The sequence below is a fragment of the Salvia miltiorrhiza genome, chromosome 3 (genome assembly GCF_028751815.1).
Source record: "Salvia miltiorrhiza cultivar Shanhuang (shh) chromosome 3, IMPLAD_Smil_shh, whole genome shotgun sequence".
NCBI classification, from domain to species: Eukaryota; Viridiplantae; Streptophyta; class Magnoliopsida; order Lamiales; family Lamiaceae; genus Salvia; species Salvia miltiorrhiza.
Genome location: NC_080389.1, coordinates 30,045,947 through 30,054,905, shown reverse-complemented (window position 1 = coordinate 30,054,905; position 8,959 = coordinate 30,045,947). Strand labels below are relative to the sequence as shown.

General features: G+C 34.3%; 1 long non-coding RNA gene across 1 annotated transcript; it reads left to right on the top strand.

The window, feature by feature from the left end:
- Window positions 1–7,523: 7,523 nt before the first annotated feature.
- On the top strand, window positions 7,524–8,423 carry LOC131014046 (uncharacterized). Its single transcript, XR_009097966.1, has 2 exons — window positions 7,524–7,633; window positions 7,716–8,423. It is a non-coding gene; the product is annotated as an uncharacterized LOC131014046 (long non-coding RNA).
- Window positions 8,424–8,959: the final 536 nt, after the last annotated feature.

The following is an 8,959-nucleotide window of genomic DNA, read 5'->3' as shown; positions in this document are numbered from 1 at the left end:
GGACAACGATCTATGAAAGTCCCAAGAGAGAATGCTCCACACGTTTTTCCTGCGCCTCCCACAGCTCTCAAAACCCTAATTTTTATCAGTGTGTTTTCCTGAGAGCTGACAGCTGTATTTAATAGAATTAAATACGTGTGGGACGCTTGGAATCTGTAATAGGCGTTCCTTCTCTCCTTCTAGGGCTAGGAGACTTTGGGCCAGTCCAGGGACCAGATACAAGGAATAAAGATGGGCCTCAAATAAATTAATTTATCTATGGTCAGCCCAGACCATAATTAATTTATAAATATCAGTTCATTCCACTAGAGAACCGATACTGACTTACCCCTTTATTGCCGGTGATGAGTCGGGGGCTTGTATTTAGACTTATTAAATCTCCGTATTTAAAATATCCGACATCCATTAATTAATTAGAGCTCTGACAGCTTAAATTAATTAATCTCTTTATAAATCCTTAAGCAGTACCACTCAAACTTTATTATTGCGCCTGAACTTAATCAACCTGCAGGGTTTAGCGCAATAAACCTTATTGAGCTCCTTAAGGGGATGTCATTATCCTATACCGGATACGGGTACTAATACAGATAATCAAATATCATATATTAACCGCTATCACCCAAGATACAGAGTACTCAAGTTAGTATATAACTTTCACCCATAGTAAGTCAAAGTGATATACGAATTAACATATATATCTGAATACTTATTAGTATTAAGATCTTATAAGTCACCGAGATCTTGATTCTTCACTTAAGTCAGATAGAAGAATACATCTCAACTGTGGTCCTATCAATACGTAATGACGTACCAATATAGACAAGTAGCCAAGACAAACTACTTCCATCTATACTGCAGCCTAAACCAATAACTTGTCCTAGAGTTATTTCGGCTGTGATCATATTATATCTCTTAAGGTTATTCCAATTATATGGTCTTCTGTGATCTACAACACACCATATAATCTACTTATGTAGAGATAAAGAACATACATATGCAATCATGAACACAAACAGATAGGAGATTAGATAGTGAACTTAGGAAACATTGTATACAAGCATAAAACGTTCTTGCTTTCAGTATACAAATCCAACATTAATCTCCCACTTATACTAAAGACAAATCCAACAGGAAGTGTTTTCCGAACCACGTAAAAATCTCTGTGTTATTTACAGCTTTCAGTATTTACCTTCTTACTTGTGTTCATATTTTCTTAAACTGAAAATAGATTAACTGCAAAGAGAAACTTAACTGCTGACGACGTGATTAATCTCACAGGCTATTTCGAAACAAAAGTTTTCTGCTGCGTATGTTATTAGCCTAACTGATCTATCTTGAGATAGTCAGTAAGACTCATAACATCTCTCTGTTTAACAAACTCGACTGAAGCCTTACGTGTATCAGTTACAGTCTTTGACGTAACTGATAACTATTTACTGAAGAGTATTCAGTATCAGTCGTCAATCTTGTTTTGATAAAACTCTTTTAACTAAAAAGGTTGATGATTTATGCTTAATTGTTCTACTTTTAGGGGTTTGCATGTGCATATTTTAAGTTAATCTTCTGGAAATTGGTGTGTTTTATGTGTTGTTTTATGTTTTGCAGGAGATTTTGGTTTTATAGATGGAAGAGTGCAAATTTTTGAGATTTTGGGCTAAGAATCGTGTTTATGTGCATACTCTGGACTGCAGAGCTAAAAGCCCGCGCCAGAGCTGAAGACCCGCTCGCCAGAGCAGAACCAACATCTCCAGAGCAGAGCAGACATCTCCAGAGCAGAGCAGACATCTCTTGAGCATAGCAGAGCTAAGTGCCAGAGTCAACCGACAGAGCTGACTTTTCAGCTCTGTACGCCAGAGCTGAATTTCCAGAGTCAACAATCCAGAGCCGAATTGCCAGAGTCAACGCTCCAGAGCTGAAATTCCAGAGTCAACGCTCCATCGCTAAAATTCCAGAGTAAACACTCCAGAGCTGACTTTTCAACGCACGCGACGCCAGAGCTGACTTTTCAGCGCACGCGACGCCAGAGCTGACTTTTCAGCTCTGCCCATCTCGCCAGAGCTGACTACCTTTCCCGAGCTGACGCACCAGAGTTCACCTTCCAGAGCTGAGTTACTCTCGCCAGAGCTAATTTCCAGATCTGACTTTCAGCTCTGCCTTGACTGCCAGAGCTGACTATCAGCTCTGCACTGCCCTTTTCAGAGCTGCGAATTCGGCAAGAGTAGGAGTGTTTTCCAGAGCCCGCATCCAGCTGGAGAGTTGCCTTATCTTGCACGATTTTGTTGCCTTTAGAGTTCTACTTTGCAAGGCAACTTTCATGGTGATCAAGAAGGATTTGAGGTCTATAAATAGGGTTTAGATTTTATTGTAAAATAATCTTTCTGCCTCCAGGCGTGTAGTTAGATAATTCCCTTTGCCCTAATCTTTAGTTTCCGCCAAGTTAGCTAAAGCTTAGGTTTATTGCTTTTCTAGTGTTAGTTTCGATTATTGTTCTTAGTTAGTTTAGTATAATTCTTTTAATTCATGTTTTAGATTAGTTCCCGTTTAGAGTTGTAATTACGTGACAGATTACTTCTCGAGACGATTTACGGTATTTCTTTAATCAAGTTTATTTATTTGCTTTTACTTATGCTTTCTTTAAATTCTGCAAATTTACTTATGTGTTTTTATGATGCTTTCTTTAAATTATGCACTTTAGTTTCTGCCTAGTTAGATTAGATTAGAAGTCTTGATTAAAGTTATTTAAATTCAATTTGCCTAGTTAATTCTTTACTTTAAGTTCATTTAATTCTTGCCTAGGGTTTAATAGTTTCACGCCTAGATAATTTTAAGATTAAGTTTTTAGTTAAGTTTAAATTACAAGCATTAGTTAATAATTCCTTTTTGCCTAGTTAAGTTTAATTCACGTTAATTTACTTTACAAGTTTTAGTTTAATAATCTTAAGTTTACAGCTTTCTTGTGACATAATTAATTGCCCTTAAAGATCTTCCTTGAGAGATGACACTGGGTCAACTTATCACTGCTAGGATGTCCTTGTTCTATTGCAAGTCAATCTAGAGGTGTTTCTAGTTGAGTCAGTTGAGTCGGTTTGTGTTTCAAGTTTTATTTTCAAAAATAGCCTATAGGTGTATTCCCCCCCCCCCCCCTCCTCCCATACACCTATTCGAGACCCTCCGGACCTAACACTTGCTTTAGGACACATAGATATTTTGGCAGCAAAAGGGTCATCAGCGGCTAGTTACGGCGGCTAAGGGTAATATATCAGCGACTAGTTAAGCCATTAGCTTCAGAATTTTTTTTATTTCATAATATATATATAAGTTTGTATTTTTTTGTCTTCGTATTAAAGTTTTTATAATACAAACGTGCCCTACTACAATATATTAGGGTTACAAAGTGACGTGAGTTAGCAATAGATGCTTCTTTCTCAGATTTTGTACATTTTTCAACTAACAATCTTATATTTTTCTTACACAAGTACAATTGTGTAAGAACTTTTACAAAAAACAATGCAAACCTATAAACATCACTTTACTTTTGGGTAGATTGAGTATATATATTATATGGGTGCGTAGTTTTTATAGATAAGTTATCAAAGTTGGTAGATTCACCTATTAATACAATTCAAATAAGTGAGCACAAATAAATTCAAAATTGATTAAGTATACATTTATAATTAGAAAGCGCTTTTGAAATAGCTATTTTGAAGAAGGAAACACAATATTTGGCCACTAATTGAAAAAATACAATTTCTGACCATTTATTATGTGTAAAGATTGTTTTGTCCTTAATTAGGGTGGACCAGATTCGGGTCAAATTCGGGTTTGTGCACAAGTTAGGCACATATGACACTATTAGTGCCATATGTGCCAATCGAAAAAAAAAATCGAAGTATATGGCACTAATGGCCATAAGTACCATTCGTGCAACACTACATAAGAGAGTATATGACATTAATGACACTAATATGACTATAAGTACCATTCGTGCAACAAACTAAATGGAGAATCTAAACCCTAAATGAATAATCTAAACCCTAAATAGATAATCTAAACCCTACGGGGAAGTGTTCAAAATGGTCATATAACTGTACCATCTAAATAATATCAGCACACATGTATATGGCACTAATGGAACTAATATGGCCATAAGTATCATTCGTGCAGTACTGAGTATATGACACTAATGACACTAATAGTGCCTAACCCGCGCACAAACCCGAATCCGACCTGAATCTGGTCCGCCTTAATTAAGGACAAAACAGTCCTAAAACGTAAAAAAAATGACCAAGTTTTGTGGTTTTTTTTCAATTAGTGGTCAAATATTGTGTTTTCTTCTTCAAAATGGCCATATGCGAATATATTGTTTCTTTATAATTAAGTTATCTGATCAATATTCTGACTAGAACTACATTTCTTGATTAAATTATATTGCAGTCGTACTTTAAAACCATTTATATTTTATGGCACCAATTTAAAAAAATGTTAACTGAGTGTTTTATTTATAAGAAAGATTCCTATTTTATAGTAAAAAAAAAAAGAAAAAAAAAAGAAAAAGAGGTTTTTGGGTAGGATAATGTCCTACTAAAATAAGGCTTGTATTAAAGGGAAAAGAAAAAAAGACAAAACACCCTTGAGAGCACAAAAGAGAGCAAATGGGTAGGATAATGTCCAAAAATGAAATATTTTCTATATAAATTATTTGATTAGGTAACTAATTAATAGATATTTATCATATCTTAGTTATTGAAAATGACTACAACGTAACAAACAGAGTAAGATACACGGAGTAATAGAAAAAAGAATATATGAATATGCAGTTAGATAGCACATCTTTCTTCATAAACATTATAATGTGATTTGAATAATACGAATTTTAATAGTAAATAGTTGATAGAATATAAATAAAGAAAAAGATTCATTAAATTTAAATGGAGAAAGTGACTTGTTGAAATTAATGTATTAAATAGTTGAATTTCTATAAACATTGAATGTAAATAAAATTTAAAATATAAAAAATAATTTCTAAAAGAAGAAATTATAAACAAATGAAAACTAGTAGAGGACTGTTGTAGAAGGAATAGAAAAAAAATGGGGTATTAGCCTGTAAATACTCTAATTTTTACCATTTTCTGGTTTTGCCTCTCAACTTTAAAATCAGCCAATAAATATCCGAACTTTGTATTCTTTCTGATTTTGCACCCAACGAATTTTAACCCCCAAATCGTTGCAAATATGACAGCCGAATTGACATCCCAAATCTACAATTACATGTTCTAAATTCCACATTGACAACAAACTTATCTATTTCGTTATGAACTTCAAACTTCCCTCTCAATCTAGTTGTCATCTCATCAACGATTTGAGGTTAAAAATTCTTCGAGTACAAAATCAGAAAGAATACAAAGTTTGGATATTTATATGCTGATTTTAAAGTTGAGTTGTAAAATTAAAAAATGCAAAAAAAAAAATCAGGTATTTATAGGCTAATACCCAAAAAAAATGAAGGAAAAAGTGAATAAGACAAAAGTATTAGGAAACGGTGAATGACAGTTACAACACCTAATTAATGTTATTGCACAAAGGCAGGTTCATTCCCAAGGATGATAAGCCATACGCATTTAAGAAAAAGTTTGGTAAATGTATCTCTCGAAGACCCACCCATATAATGCAACTACAAATACAACTAATCATTTAAAAACTGAGTTCAACTTTCACCTACCTCAGCTTACTTTAATAAGTTTAACTAACTAGTATTATACCCGTCCAGAGCACGATTCAATTATTAATACGTATTTATCATATATAATAGTAATAATATATAATTTTTAATATATATTTAAGTGATATAAAATAAAATACAAAGTAAGTAAATGAAAATGAAAATTTACATTACATAATACTCCCTCCGTCCCAATATTGTTGGCCACATTTCCTTTTTAGTTTGTCCCACTATTGTTGGCCACTTTCCTAAAATGGAAATATTTATCACATGCAATCTCTTACTTTATCACATTATCTCTCCTACTTTATCACTTTATTACATTTTTTCTCCTACTTTATCACAATCTCTCCTACTTTATCATTTTATTACCTTCTCTCTCATACTTTATCACCTTCTCTCTCCTACTTTATTACTTTTATACTATATTACCCACACACTTAAAATACTAATCTACAACTCCTTAATTCTCGTGTCGAAACCAAATGTAGCCAACAATATTGGGACGGAGGGAGTACAAAATATGGAAGCAGAAAAAACAAAAGACTTTCATATCATACAGTTAGATTATAAGATAGTACAACATAAACAGTCGCAGATCCAGCATTTATTATTAGGAGTTACAAAATTTATTGAAGTACGACGTATGCAAATATCTACATGAGGGTTCGGGGGCATAAGCTCCCGAGCCAATTTTTTTGAGCATTCTGCCCGTTCGTATTTATATGTAAGTAGAACCTTAATGGGTTTAGAATTAAAATTAATCACTTAATTGTTTGCAATTTCATTGATTCAATAGCAAGTATATTGTTTTAGAAAAACAATAGCAAGTATATTAAAAGCATATAAAGACATACTTCTATGCATATTATTTTAGAAATTGTTTTATCTTCTAAACAAATAAACTAATTTCATTATTAATAGTTCGTAATTTACTTTAACACGAGGATTGACTCAAATTCAATATTAAAGCTTATCTAATTAGAAATAAAAATGAGACAAAAATAACATAAACTTCAAACTAATAGAATAAATCACTGTAAATTGTTAAACTTTTAACGTAATAATAGAACAAATCACTTTAAATTGTTAAACTTAACTAACTAATATACTAACACACGCTAATATATTAGTAATAACAAATACAATTAATTAGTAATAACAAATACAAAAAAAATTGATGATAATTTTTTGAATGCAAATATTTTTTTATTGAAACTATTTGTACAATATTGATGATTTTTAAATTAATTTTATTTCTTTGTAAATTATTTATAGACACTAATTAAAGTATTGTAATGACCCGACTTTTTATTAAGGATTATATACTTTTAATTACTGATTTAAGGATTTATTATGGTAATTAGAGTTCAGCTTCCATTAATAAAATACGAACTTATATGAATTTGATAATTTATATATGTGATGATTTATTTTTTTTTATTTTCAATAGATGATGCACTCAAAATATATTTTGAGTCCATTAATTTATTGTGGAGAATTTAACACTGAAGTGTTAAATATGAATCTTTTATCGATTGTTTACTTAAGCCCATGAGTAATTTAATTTATGTTAGAAGCAAGCTCAAATGGATTTTATGCTTCAATAAGAATTAGGCTTATATGTCTTAATGTATTTAAATGAGTTTGGAACCTTATAATTAATATATTAATCTCTTAGATATTTTAATTAGAATAATCTTAAGCATGCTGAAGAATTTTGAGCGCATGCTGAAGGAAATTCTTCAGTCTTACATGCCAGCTGAAGTATTCATACCTGTAAGTTGAAAAAAAATCCACAATCCTCATCCATCCAAACCACCCCATTTTTTTTCTTTAAAACCACAGCCACTTTCACCATTCTCACACCACCATTTTCAACTACTGCAGCCCAATTTCACAGCCAAATTTAAGGTAATGCAACAAAGAAATTTCTGCATCTTTCCATTCTCTTTCCAAATTGATTTCTAATTTTTGTGATATACAATATCTGCAGAGACTATTATCCACCTACTCAAGGTATCATCACCCTCAGGGAACCACCAATTCATACCAATTCATACGGCTGTTCTGATATTTCACAACATGTTTACATATGCACATATGAACTGAAATTTACAGTATTTGATTTTTGCTCAAAATCCTATGCTATTTTGTGAACTGAATTGTGGTGTGTAAGGTTCAACTTCATACTCCTATTCTCAACTACATTTCCGTAATCTTCAGAAACAAAGAAGAATTTGTACAGAACCTTTGGAAACAAGAAAACCTAAGGACATAACATTTATACAATTTCAGATTTCTCCAAGAACCCATCTTTCTTTTCTTCAAATCTGAGTTGAATCCTTCTTGCTTACCTTCGGAGAGAGAGTGAGAGTCGAGAAAGTGGTGAGAGCTGGGAGGGGGTCTGTCGGAGCCTCACTCTGAGTTGACGAAGTCGCAGCTGCCGGTGCTGCAGGTGGCAGCAGCCCACTGACCGCTCGTAGCTAAAGCAGGCGGAGGCCCAAGACGGACGGCTGTTGGCTGGTAGGAGGCGAGGCGGCGTGACCCGAAGCGATGCGAGACGCCGTCGCACGGGGTGGCGCTGCCGAAGGCCAAGCGCCGCTAGCCACTGCGAGAACGGAGCAGCAGCAGCAAGCTCTCGTCCGCTGCCGGAAACGTGATGGAAAGAGAGGGCAGATGGGAGGCGGCGAGCGTGTGAGGATGAGAGGAGAAGAGAGGGGGGGGGAGAAAAATCGAGGGAGAGGAGAAGAGGGAGCAGGCGGCGTGGTCGCACCTGCCTCACGCCGGCCTCGCTGGCGACCGGAACGGCCAGGACGCGGGGCGGCGACGGCTGGATCGAGCGAGAGAGAGAGATGGGAGCAGCGTTCTTTTTCTTGTTTGAGAGAGAGAGAGAGCCGAGCACTTGTGAGAAGGAGAAAGAGATGTTGCAGCATTTCTTTTCTTAATAATTGAGAGAGAGGGAGTGTATGCTTTTAATAAAAAAAAAGGGGGAGAGATGCAACGTGTGTGTGTGCGTGTGGTGATTAAAGAAAATGGTGGGTTATGTTTTGATGATTAAGAGATGGTGGGTTATGCTTTTAAAGAAAATGGGAGAACCGATGATAGAAAAAAAAAAAGAGAGATAAGGAATTTTTACTTTAAAAAAAAAGATAGAGAAGGATTTGTTGATTAAAGATATAAAGTGTGTGTGTGTGCGTGTGGTGAATTGAGAGAGAGAGAGAGGTAATATAAAATGTG